We start from the raw sequence: 13,561 nt of genomic DNA on the forward strand, positions 1-13,561 counted from the left end.
CTGAAGCACAGAAAAACTGAGTGACTAGCCCAAGGTCACACAGCAGACAAGTGGTGAATCTGTGATTAGAACCCAAGTCCTTCTGGCTCCCAGGCCCATGCCCTATCCAATACTCCATACTGCTGAAACCCTCATCATTTTTCTATTTCTAAAACCCATATCCTGGCCCTTGAAGTTTAAGTACTCACAGCCTGAGGAATCAGCATAGATAACCAACTACCTGGCTGCATTCTTGAAGGGAGTGAATAGAAGAAAGAGATAACAGATTCTGAAGGAAAATAAAGACATTTTTGAGAATGCACAGTAACTTCAATAATGATGGCAATTATCATAAGGACTATTACTATCGGCATTGTTAATAAGCTATTACTCTATGCCAAAGCACTGCATGGGAATAATACTAGTAATCATAGTGATAGTATTTATTAAGTGCTTACTTTGTGCCTGCATTTTAATAAACTGGGAGAGACTATTCAGGTGGGAATTAGACATGGCTTCTGGCCCTTAAGAGACACAGAATTTAAGTATAAAATGGGGGAGAAGAGAACTGGTGAAACACAAAAATGGAGAAATAATTATCATTATTATTATTGCTATTATGGTATTTGTTAAGTACTTACTGTAAGCCAAGCACTGTTTCTAAATTCTGGCATAGACAAGGTAATCAGGTTGGACACAGTTCTTATCATTCATTTAATTATTCATTCAATCCTATTTATTGAGTGCTTGCTATGTGCAGTGCACTGTACTAAGAGCTTGAGAAAGTACAACATACTAATAAACAGACACATTCCCTGCCCACAACGACTTTACACCACATGGGGCTCACTGTATTAATGGGGTAACTGAGGTACAGAGAAGTTAAGTGACTTTCCCCAGGTCACACAACAGACAAGTGGTGAAGTCAGGATTAGAACCCACTTCCCCTGACTACAAAACCTATGCTTTTGTCACTAGGCCATGCTGGTTATCATAATAAGAACCCTACAACAACATAAGAAAGTGACAGATGCATACCAATTAAAAACAATCTAAACAAAAGAAACATCTTGGCCTAATGGAAAGAGCGTGGAAGTGAGAGTCAGAGGACCTGGGTTCTAATCCCAGCTCTGCCATTTAACTGAATTGTGACCTTGGGCAAGTCGCTTCTACAGGCCTCAGTTTCCTCATCTGTAAAATGAGGATCTAATTGTACTCCATCCTACTTAGAAGCAAGAAGCAGCATAGCCTAGTAGATAGAGCATGGGCCTGGGAATCAGAAGGACCTGAGTTCTAATCTAATCCCTAATCTAAGGCCACATGTCTGTTGTGTGACCTTGGGCAGGTCACTTCAATTCTTTGGGACTTAATTACCTCACCTATACAATGGGAATTAAGATTATGAACCCTATGTGGGATAGGAACTGTGTCCAACCCGATTAGCTTGTCTCTACCCCAGTACATAGAACAGTGCTCAAAGTAAGTGCTTAACAAATACCATCATTATTGTTATTATTAGACTGTGAATCTCATATAGGACAGTTCTGTGACTCAGTTTCCTCATTTGTAAAATGGAGATTCAAAACCAATCCACCTTCTTACTTAGACTGTGACCCCAACATGAGACAGGCACTATGCCTGACTTAATTACTTTGTATCTCTCCGAGCGCTTAATACAGCACTTGGCACATAGTAAGCACTTAACTAATAATAATAATAATAATAATAATAATAATAATAATAGTATTTGTTAAGTGCTTACTATGTGCCAAGCACTGTTCTAAGCACCAGGGTGGATACGAGGAAATTAGGTTGTCCCACCTGGTGCTCACAGGTGGGAGCATTTGTAAAATCTCCATTTTACAGTTGAGGTAACTGAGGCAGAGAGAAGTTAAGTGACTTGCCCAAAGTCACACATCTAAGTGGAAGAACCAGGATTAGAACTCACCACCTCTGACTCCCGAGCCCTTGCTCTTTCCACTAAGCCACGCTGCCATCATAATAAAACTATCAGTAGGGTCCTGAGGAGAGAGGAGCAGAAGGCTCTAATCAGGCACAGTTCCTGTTCCACACAGCATTCAGCACCTAAGAGGGATGGAGAGGAGATATTTTATCTGCATTTTCCAGAGAAAAAAACTGAGTCAGAGAGGTTCATTCATTCATTCAATCGTATTTATTGAGAGCTTACTGGGTGCAGAGCACTGTACTAAGCGCTTGGGAAGTAGAAGTACAAGTTGGCAACATATAGAGGCAGTCCCTACCCAATAATGGGCTCACAGTCTAGAAGGTTATGTTGATTGCCCAAGGTCCCGCAGCAGGCTAATGGAAGAGCCAGGATTAGAACTTGGGTCTTCTGGCTCTCCCTTGCTCTTTCCACTTGGCCTCAGTGCCTCCCAAATGAAATACGAGGAGAGAGGGGGGTTTTTATTTACTCATTCAGTCAATCATGTTTATTGAGAGCTTACTGTGTGCAGAGCACTATAGTAAGCATTTGAGAAAGTACAATTCAACAATAAACAGACACAGTCCCTGCCCACGGTGAGCTTATAGGCTAGAGGGGAGAGAAAGACATCAATAAAAATGAATAATTTACGGATATGTACATAAGTGTTGTGGGGCTGAGGGTTGCGGGGAGCAAAGAGAACAAGTCAGGGTGAAGCAGAAGGGAGCGGGAGAAGAGTAAAGGGGGGAGGGTCTAGTCTGGAAAGGTCTATTGGAGGAGATGTGCCTTCAATAAGGCTTTAAACGGGGGGAAGAGTAAGAGTAATTGCCCGTCAGATTTGAGGAGGGAGGGCGTTCCAGGCCAGAAGCAAGACATGAGCCAGGGGTCCATGGCAAGACAGGAGAAAGTGAGGCACAGAGAGACGATTGGCATTAGAGAAGCAAAGTGTGTAGACTGAGTTGGTGAAAGAGGGTAGTGAGGTGATATAGGAGGGGGCAAGGTGATGAAGTGCTTTAAAGCCAATGATGAGGAGTTTTTGTTTGATATAGAGGTGGATGGGTAACCACTGGAGTTTCTTGAGGAGTGGGAAAACATGTCCTGAATGCTTTTGAAGAAAAATGATCTGAGCAGCAGAGTGAAGTATGGACTGGAGTGGGGAGAGACAGGAGATTGGGAGGTCAGCGAAGAGGCTGATGCAGTAATCCAAGCATGACAGGATGAGTGATTGAACTAATGGAGTAGTGGTTTTGGATGGGAAGGAAAGGGTGCATTTTAGGGATTTTGTGAAGGTGGGAGCTCATTGTGGGCAGGGATTGTCATTGTTTATTGTTGCATCATACTTTCCCAACTGCTTAGTAGAGTGCTCTGGAGATAAATACGATTGAATTAATGAATGAATGAAAGACAGGATTTAGTGATGGACTGAATATGTGGGTTGAATGAGAGAGAGGAGTCAAGGATAATGCCACGGTTAGGAGCTTGTGAGACAGGAAGGATGTTGGTGCCATCTACAGTGATGGGACAGTAAAGGAGAGGACAGGGTTTGGGTGGGAAGATAAGGAGTTCAGGTTTGGACACGTTAAGCATGAGGTGACGGGAGAACATCCAAATAGAGATGTCTTGAAGACAAGAGGAAGAATTTACTATGTGCCAAACACTGATCTAAGTGCTGGGGGTAGATTCAGGTTAATCAGGTCAGGCAGAGTCCCTATCCCACATGGGACTCACAGTCTAAGTAGGAGGGAGAACAGGTATGGAATCCCCACTTTACAATTGAGGAAACGGAGGCACTGAGAATTGAAGTGAGTTGTCCAAGGTCACACAGCAAGTAGTTGGCAGAGACTGGATTAGAACCCAGGTTCTCTGACGCCCAGGTTTGAGTTCTATCCATTAGGCCACCCTGCTTATCAATGAAGTTTCCGCTTGAGGACCCTGCCCAGGGAAGCCTTCATGTCTTTGTTCCTCAAGCTATAGATTTGGGGGTTCAAGGTTGGGGGTAGTACTATTGTAGAACACGGATACCAGCATGTCCAGCCCTGAAGGGGAATCAGAGGGTATTTTTAAATGGGCAATAAATCCACAGGAGAAAAATATGTCTTTCACAGTGAGATGGGGCAGACAGGTGGAGAAGGCTTTGGTTCTGGCCTGAGCAGACAAGTGCCTCAGTACAGTGGGCAAGATGTGGATATAGGAAACCCCCATGAACAGGAAGCAGCCGAAATCCAAATGTTGCTAACGTATATCAGCACCAACTCTGGCACAATGGAGGGTGAACAGGACAGGGTTAATAGCTGGGGGATAATAATAATAATGATGATGGTATTTGTTAAGTGCTTACTATGTGCAAAGCACTGTTCTAAGCGCTGGGGTATATAAGGTCATATGTTTCCCACATGGGGCTCACAATCTTAATCCCCATTTTACAGATGAGGGAACTGAGGCATAGAGAAGTTAAGTGACTTGCCCAAAGTCACACAGCTAACAAGCAGCGGAGTCTGGATTAGAACCCCTGACCTCTGATTCCCAAGCCCGTGCTCTTTCCACTAAGATGCTGCAGAAGTACTGGTTATCACGTTGAAGTCACAAAAAGGCAAGGAAAAGATGTTGACGGTGTGCAAGAGACCAGAGAGAGTTCAGCTGAGCCAGAAAGCGGTGGCCCTCTTCCCACAGGCCCCTCCGTCCATGATGACGTCGTAGCGCACGGGGTGGCAAATAGCCATGTAGCGGTCAAAGGACATCACCATGAGCGGGGCGATCAACAGTGAAACAAAACAAGCGAAGAAATAGAGTTGGGCAGCACAGCCCAGAAAGGAGATGGATCTATGGCCAGTCATGGAGTTGTGGATGTATTGGGGGACAGCGACGGAGATGTAGCAGCGGTCAAGGACGGAGAGGTGCCTGAAGAAGAAGTACATGGGGGTGTGGCGGCGTCAGTCGAGAATAGTGATGGTGATGATGAGGAAATTACCCAGCAGGGCTGCCAGGTTGTCCAAAAGGAACAATGAAGTGTGGACCAGCTGCAGCTCCCAGACCTCCAAGAACCCCAGGAGGAGGAATTCCATCACAAATGGGAAATTGGCCATTTCCCTAGACGTTTTGCCCTTTGCTAGGGAAGAAGAAACAAGGGAAGAAAATGGAGGAACGTTGACACTAAGGAGGAGGATGAAAGAGGTATCCATGTTTCTGGCATTGCCTGAGGACAGTCGCCCCTAGCATAGGGGTGAAGTGGTGCGGCCTGTTGAATAGAGCTCGGGCCTGGGAGTCAGAAAGACATGGGCTCTAAACCCGCTTCCACGCCTTGCCTGCTGTGTGACATTAGGCAACTCACCTGACTTCTCTAGGCCTCAGTTACCTCATCTGTAAAATAAGGATTAGGACTGTGAGCCTCATGTGGGATATAGACTATGTCCAACTTAATTATCTTGTATCAACTTCCACATTTAATACAGTTCCTGGAACACAGTCAGTGTTTAACAAATACTACAATTTTCATTATTATTATTATTATTATTATTATTACGTGAGATATTCCGGTTCTATGAAATTAAAGGAAAGAGAGTAAGTACAGAGGAAGAAAGAAAGGCACCATATAGTGGAATAAACATATGCTCCTGGGATTCAGGTGACCCACAATCTAATCCCAGCTCTGCCAAAGGCCTGCTGTGTGCCCTTGCATAGAACCTCTCTGGGCCTCAGTTTTCTCATCCTTAAAATGGGCATAAGAAAACTGTTCTCCCTTCACCTTAGCCTGGCATCCCCATGTGATACAGGGATTGTGTCAGATAGGATTATCTTGCAACTACTCCAGTGCTCTGGCATTTATTCAGAATTTTAATAAATGCCATCACTGTTGGAACTATGATGGACCATGGCTGCAATGAAGAGCGGTCTGCCCCCGTGGAAAGAGCCCAGCCCTGGGAATCTGAGGTCTTGGGTTCTAATTCAGACCCCACCACGTGCCTGCTGTAAGCTTGGGCATGTCACTTCCCTTCTCTCTGCCTAAGTTCTCTCATCTGTAAAATAGGGATTCGATGGCTGTTCTCCCTTCTACTTAGACTGTGAGCCCCTTATGGGACCTGATTATCCTGTATCTACCCCAATACTTAGTATAGTGCTCGGAACATAGCAAACACTTGAAAATACTACAATTATTATTATTATTGTTAATATTATTATTATTGTTATTATTATTACAGGGGATATATACAAGAGCTGGGGGACATAGGGATGAACAGGAGTGACCAGAATGGTCTCTGGAAAATTGATTTGACACTTGCCCTTTTGCGGTCAGGGGTTCTAAACCTGGCTCCATCACTTGTCTGCTATGTGACCTTGGGCAGGTCACTTTACTTCTCTGTGCCTTGGTTATCTCATAGATAAAATGGGGATTGAGACTGTGAGCCCGATGTGAGACAGGGACTGTGCCTAGCCCTATTTGCTTGTGTCCACCCCAGCTCTTAGTATAGTGCCTGGCATATAGTAAGTGCTTAGCCAATACCATTATTATTATTACTATTATTATCATAATTATTATCATTATTGTCTCCCTCACTGAAAAATAGAGAGGCTGGTGAAATAAGGGTATATGGAAGGGCACTGCCTTATGAGCCAGATGACACCCTGCTCATGCCTGCTGCCTGCCCAGTTCCCAGGGAATGGGCATGGGACAGGGTGAAGGGGTACCAAAATAACATCGTGCCCAACATGACCCAGGTAGCAAGAAGGCAGAGCAGGAGACAGAGAGGAGGCACAGTGGCAGGGAATGGGTCTACCAACTCCGTTGTAATGTAATCTCTGAGGCACTTAGTACAGTGCTCTGCATGCAGTAACTGCTCAATAAATACCATTGATGATGATGATTTACTGTATGCCTACTGAGAGCTAGTCACTAAAATAAATACTTGAGATAGTACAACAGAAGCAAAATACTCATTTTCTGCCCTCAAGGAACTTACCATCTAACAGAGAAGTTGCCCAGGCAAAAATAATTCACGACAGTGAAAGCTGGACAAAAAACAAAGATAAAACAGGAAGCAGACCCCCGAAAGACTTCAGGAGGAAGCAGCTGTTGTACTCAGATTAATAGATACATAAAATATTCATAAAATAAAAATGTATGCAGAAAAGTGCTGAATCTTTTCTCTTTCTCTTTTCTTTCTTTGCATCTTCATTATTTCCTACACACTCTTTCATCTCCTCTCCTCTCATCGTCCTTCCCCTCTCCTCTCTTCTCCTCTCTCATCTTCTTACCTTCTCTCTCCTCTTCTTCTTACCTCCTCTCCTACTCTCCCCTCTTCTTCCCTTCCTTCCCTGGCTTCTGTCCCCTTCACTCCTCAGAAACCTCCCTCTCAAAGGTCACCAATGACCTCATTCTTGCCAAATCCAACGCCCACTACTCCATTCTAATACTCCTCTACCTCTAGGCTGCCTTCGACGTTGTGGACCATGCCCTTCTCCTGGAAATGTTTATCCAACCTTGGTGTCACTGGCTGTTCTCTCCTGGTTCTCTTTTTATCTCTCTGGCCATTCATTCTCATTCTCCTCTGTGGGCCCTTCTTCTGCCTCCCACTCCATTAATAATAATAATGGTATTTGTTAAGTGCTTACTATGTGCAAAGCACTGTTCTAAGCGCTGGGGGGGATACAAGGCTACCAGGTTGTCCCACGTGGGGCTCACAATCTTAATCCCCATTTTACAGATGAGGTAACTGAAGCACAGAGAAGTGAAGTGACTTGCCCAAAGTCACACAGCTGACAATTGGCGGAGCTGGGATTTGAACTCATGACCTCTGACTCCAAAGGCCGAGCTCTTTCCACTGAGCCAAGCTGCTTCTACCTGTAGAGGTCCCTCAAGACTCAGTTCTGGGACTCCTTCTCATCTCCACCTACACCCTTTCCCTTGGAAAACTCATTCTCTCCCAAGTCTTCAACTAACACCTCTATGCAAATGATACCCAAATCTACATCTCCAGCTCTGATCTCTCTCCCTCTCTACAGTCTCAGATTTCCTCTTGCCTTCAAGATACCTCTATTGGATGGTCTCCCATTCCCTCAAGCTTAACATGTCCAAAACAGAACTCCATATCTTCCCACCAAAATTTTGTCCTCCCGCTCTTTGCCATCACTGTAGATGGCACCACCATCCTTCCTGACTCACAGGCTCATGTTATCCTTGATTCCTCTCTCTCACTCAAACCACATATTCAATCCATCAATAAATCCTGTCGGGTCCCACCTTCAAAACATCACTAAATTCCACCCTTTCCCCTCCATCCAAACTGCTACCACATTAATACAATCAATCATCCTATCCTGCCTGGAGTACTGCTTCATCCTTTTTGCTGACCTCCCAACCTCCTGTCTTTCTCCACTCCAGTCCTTACTTTACTCTGCTGACCAGATCATTTTTCTATAGAAACATTGAGGACATGACACCCCACTCCTCAAAGAACACCAATGGTTGCCCATCTACCTCTGCATCAAACAAAAACTCCTCGGCATTGCCTTTAAAGCACTCAATCACCTTGCCCCCTCAGACCTCACCTTACTACTTTTCTACTACCACCCAGCCCACACACCTCGCTCCATTAGTGCTAAACTTCTCACTGTGCCTCAATCTCGCCTGTCTCCCTGACAACTACTAGCCCACATTCTGCCTCTGACCTGGAACACCACCCTTCCTCAAATCCCACAGACAATTACTCTCCCCAACTTGAAAGCCTTATTGAAGGCACATCTCCTCCAAGAGGCCTTCCCTGAATAAGCACCCCTTTCCTCTTCTCCCACTCCCTTCTGTGTCGTCCTGAGTTGCTCCCTTTATTTTCCCCTCTCCCAGCCCCCAACAATTATGCTTATATCTATAATTTATTTATTTATATCAATATCTGTCTCTCCACTTCTAGGCTGGAAGCTCATTGTGGGCAGGGAATGTGTCTGTTTATTGTTGCATTATAGTCTCTCAAGAGCTTAGTTCCGTGCTCTACATACAGTACATGTTCAATAAATATGATTGAATTGAATTGAATTCCTTCTCCTCCTCTCTTCTCTCCTCTCCTCTTCCTTTCCCTCTCCTCTCCTCTCTACTCTTATCCTTGCCTCCTCTCCTCCTCTCCCCTTCCCTCTCCTCCCCTAGATGCTCCTTTCTTCTTCTCTCTCTTCTCCTTTTCTTTCCTCTCCCCTCCCCTTTCCTCCCTTCCTTCCTCTCCTCTCCTCTCCTCTTCCCTCCTCCCCTACTCTCGTCTCCTCATCTTGTCTCCTATCTTCTCCAATCCCCACCCCTCTTCTACCCTCCTCTTCTGTACTCATTTTCTCTCCTCTTATCTTACCTCCTCTCCTCCTTTCCCCTTCCCTCTCCTCCCCTCCCGTCTCCCCTCCTCTTTCCTCTTCTCCCTCTCCGTTCCCCTCTCCCTTTCCCTCTCCTCTCCTTCTCTTCTTCCCCCCGTCCTCCCCGATTTTCTCTCCTGTCTTCTTCTCTCCTACTCTCCTTGCTTCTCATTTATTCAGTCATATTTATTGAGCACTTACTGTATGTGTAACACTGTACTAAGCACTTGGGAAGTACAATTCGGCAAAAAAACAATTTTCCTTCTCAACTCCTCTCCTATCTTTTCCTCTCCCCCTCTTTCACTCCCCACCCTCTTCTCCCCTCTTGTCCTCTCCTCTCTCTTCTCCTCCTCTCCTCTTTTCCTCTTTCTGTCCCCCACCTCTATTTACTCTCCTTTCTTTCCTCTCCTCTCCTCTCCTCCCCTTCCCTCCTCTTCCCTCTCCCCATTGACACCTTCTTCCAAAACTAAAACAATACTGTGCCTCTGCCCAGGTAGTGTCAACCCCCCCCAACCCCCACCCCCGGAACCCTTAGGTCTTGACCCCAGCCACATGACTCTAGCCAGTCTGAGAGGAAAGCTCCAGTCATTGTCCCTGTCCACAGACCTCTCCTGGCCATCAAGGGCAGAACTGAAGGTCATCCATGCAGAATGTAGGTGCAGCAACAGCCTCCGCCAGAACTGGTCAAAGGGATGGCATCTGGCTCTGAACATTCCTCTGTGGCTGATCCTGTTGCTGTCCCCCACCCAGGACTCCTGGATACCCTGCAGAGATGGCAGTCCCAAGTCTCTAGGCTGGACTGGGTCCCTCCACTGGGCATCAGGAAGGAGCCTGTTCCCAGAGGCAGCTTCTGTCCTGGCCCTGCAGAAATGGGGCTGGTGTCCTGAAGGCAGGCAAGGATGCTGTCCAGGAGCCAAAACCCCAGGATGCACCCCGACACTGCCCCTTCTTCCTGATTTGGCGTGCTGGGGGTATAGAAGGGGGCTGGGGAGATGCTGGAGCTTTTGGCTTTAAGGAGCTTTTTGGCTTTAAGGAGCTTTTAAGGAGCTTTTGGCTTTCCTATCCTATTTATTTTATTTTGTTGGTATGTTTGTTTCTGTTCTCTGTCTCCCCCTTTTAGACTGTGAGCCCACTGTTGGGTAGGGACTGTCTCTATGTGTTGCCAATTTGTACTTCCCAAGCGCTTAGTACAGTGCTGTGCACATAGTAAGCGCTCAATAAATACGATTGATTGATTGATTGATTGATTGATTAAGGAGACCCTGGGGATCCCCACCTCCTTGGGATTCTACTACCTGCAAAAAGATGTCCACAGGAGCATGGTGGGCTTAACGTCTCCCCTTAGGAGGTCTGGGCAGGTAATTGAGTGCTGAGGGAGTCACTGGAGCAAAGATCTAGGAGGAAATATCTCCCTCTTCACCCTGTCACCATCTCTCCAGCCCAAACCTATGTTCAAGCAACCAAACAATGGTATTTACTGAGGGCTCATTGTGTGCACAGCACAGTACTAAGTGTTTGGAATAGTACAGGGCAACAGAGTTTTTATGGTGTTTGTTAAGCACTTACTACATAATAATAGTAATAATAACAATGGTATTTATTAAGCACGTACTATGTGTCAAGCAATGTTCTAAGCTTTGGGGTAGATACAAGGTTATTAGGCTGTCCCACGTGGAGCTCATAGCCTTAATCCCCATTTTACAGATGAGGTAACTGAGGCACAGAGAAGGTAAATGACCTGCCCTAAGTCACATAGCTGACAGGTGGTGGACCCAGAATTAGGACCCACAACCTCTGACTCTGACATTCTGTTTCCACTAAGTAGTACATCAAGCACTGTTCTAAGCACTGTAGAAGATACAAGTTTATCAGGTTGCATATAGTCCCTGTCCCACATGGGTCTCGCCATCTAATAATTTCACCCCCTTTTTATGGTTATGGAAACTGAGACACAGAGAAGTTGCATGACTTACCCAAGGTAACCCAGCAAACAATTGGAAGACCTGGGATAAGAACCCAGATCCTTCTGACTCCTAGGCCTATGCTCTAACAACTAGGCTGCACTGTTTGGTAGATACATTCTCTGCCCAGCCCAAGAAACTAGAGGAATTAGTCAACCAATTAAGGTATTCATTTAGTGCTTACTGTGTGCAGAGCACTGTACTAAGTCCTTGGGAGAGTACAATATAACAAAAATAGTAGACGTTTCCTTCCACAAGGAGCTTACAGTCTAGAGAAGGAAATAGCCATAAATCAATCAATCAATCAATCAGTGGTATTTATTGAGTGCTTACTGTATGCAGGGCCCTGTATGTAACAGGTGGTGGTACTAAGTACTCATAAGCTTGTTGTGGGCAGGGAATGTGTCTGTTTATTTTTATATTGTACTCTTTCAAGCACTTAGTACAGTGCTCTGCACACATAAAGTGCTCAATTCATTCATTCATTCAATCGTATTTATTGAGCTCTTACTGTGTGCAGAGCACTGTACTAAGCGCTTGGAAAGTACAAGTTGGCAACATATAGAGATGGTTCCTACCCAACAGCGGGCTCACAGTCTAGAAGGGGGAGACAGAGAACAAAACAAAACGTATTAACAAAATTGAATAGAATAAATATGTACAAATAAAATAAATAAATAGAGCAATAAATGCGTACAAACATATATACTTATATACAGGTGCTGTGGGGAAGGGAAGGAGGTAAGGCAGGGGAGAGGGGGAGGGGGAGAAGGGGAAGAGGAAGGAGGGGACTCAGTCTGCGAAGGCCTCCTGAAGGAGGTGAGCTCTCAGTAGGGCCTTGAAGGGAGGAAGAGAGCTAGCTTGGCGGATGGGCAGAGGGAGGGCATTCCAGGCCAGGGGGATGACGTGGGCCGGGGGTCGACGATGGGACAGGCGAGAACGAGGCACAGTGAGGAGATTAGCAGCAGAGGAACAGAGGGTACGGGCTGGGCTGTAGAAGGAGAGAAGGGAAGTGAGGTAGGAGGGGGCGAGGTAATGGAGAGCCTTGAAGCCGAGGGTGAGGAGTTTTTGCCTGATGCATAGGTTGATTGGTAGCCACTGGAGATTTTTGAGGAGGGGAGTAACATGGCCAGAGCGTTTCTACACAAAGATGATCCGGGCAGCGGCGTGAAGTATGGATTGAAGTGGGGAGAGACAGGAGGATGGGAGATCGGAGAGGAGGCTGATGCAGTAATCCATTCGGGATAGGATGTGAGATTGAACGATTAGGGTAGCAGTTTGGCCGGAGGGGATAGGGCGGATCTTGGCAATGTTGCGGAGGTGAGACCAGCAGGTTTTGGTGACAGATTGGATGTGAGGGGTGAACGAGAGAGCAGAGTCGAGGATGACACCAAGGTTGCGGGCTTGTGAGATGGGAATAACTACAATAAATACAACTGAATGCTTTAATGACACACCATAGAAATGCAGTAGTAATATAGTAGCAGTAGCAGCAGTACCAATAGTAGAAGCAGTAGTAGCAGTAGTACTAGTAGCCTAGCAGTAGCAGCAGTAGAGCTGCAGTAGTAGTAGTAGTAGTATAGTACTAGTAGTAGCAGCAGTAGGAGTAGTGATAGTAGTAGTAATCAGTCAATCAATTGTATTTATTGACCTCTCACTGTGTGTACAGAGCAATGTATGAAGGGTTTGGAAGAGTACTGTATATAACAGAGCTCCCTGCCCACAAGGAGCTTACAGTCCAGAAGAGAGGACAGACGTTAATATAAATAAATAAATTGTGGACATGTACATTAGTGTTTTGGGGCTAAGGGTTGGGTGAATAAAAGGTGAAAACCTGAGTAATAATAACAGCAATAATGATAGTAGTAGTTATAGTAGAAGTAGTAGTATAGTAGTAATAGTAGTAGTAATAATAGCTGCAGCAGCAGTAGTAGTAGTAGTAGTAAGCTACTACTAGTAGTAGCAGTATTCTTCTTCAAATGCCAACAAATCATTTCTGATCCAAAGTGAGTCTTTGGACACACCTGCTCCAGATCGTCCCATCTTCTGCCTTAAAGTCGTTCTAGTATGAGTACACATAGAGCTTTCTTGGTAAAGATATGGAAGTGGGTTACCGTTGCCTTCTTCTATGCAGTAAACCTCGAGTCTCTGCCGTTGTCTTTGTTCAATATTTTGATAACTTGATCATTTGCCTTTGATTCTTTTGTATACCACTGCTGCCCAGTACAGGTGATATTTCATCTTAGAATTTCGATTATGGTTAACCCCGTATGACATAGCTGTAAGCTTCATCAGCTTACGCAAAGTCTTTTGCCAAGATAAGGTGTTGATTCATAGGAGATAGTAGTAGCAGTAG

General features: G+C 45.3%; 1 pseudogene; it reads right to left on the minus strand.

The window, feature by feature from the left end:
• Positions 1-3,828: 3,828 nt before the first annotated feature.
• LOC119922479 lies at positions 3,829-5,004 on the minus strand (annotated as a pseudogene).
• Between the last annotated feature and the right edge of the window lie 8,557 nt (positions 5,005-13,561).

The sequence above is a fragment of the Tachyglossus aculeatus genome, unplaced genomic scaffold, assembly GCF_015852505.1.
Source record: "Tachyglossus aculeatus isolate mTacAcu1 unplaced genomic scaffold, mTacAcu1.pri scaffold_102_arrow_ctg1, whole genome shotgun sequence".
In the NCBI taxonomy this organism is placed as follows: Eukaryota; Metazoa; Chordata; class Mammalia; order Monotremata; family Tachyglossidae; genus Tachyglossus; species Tachyglossus aculeatus.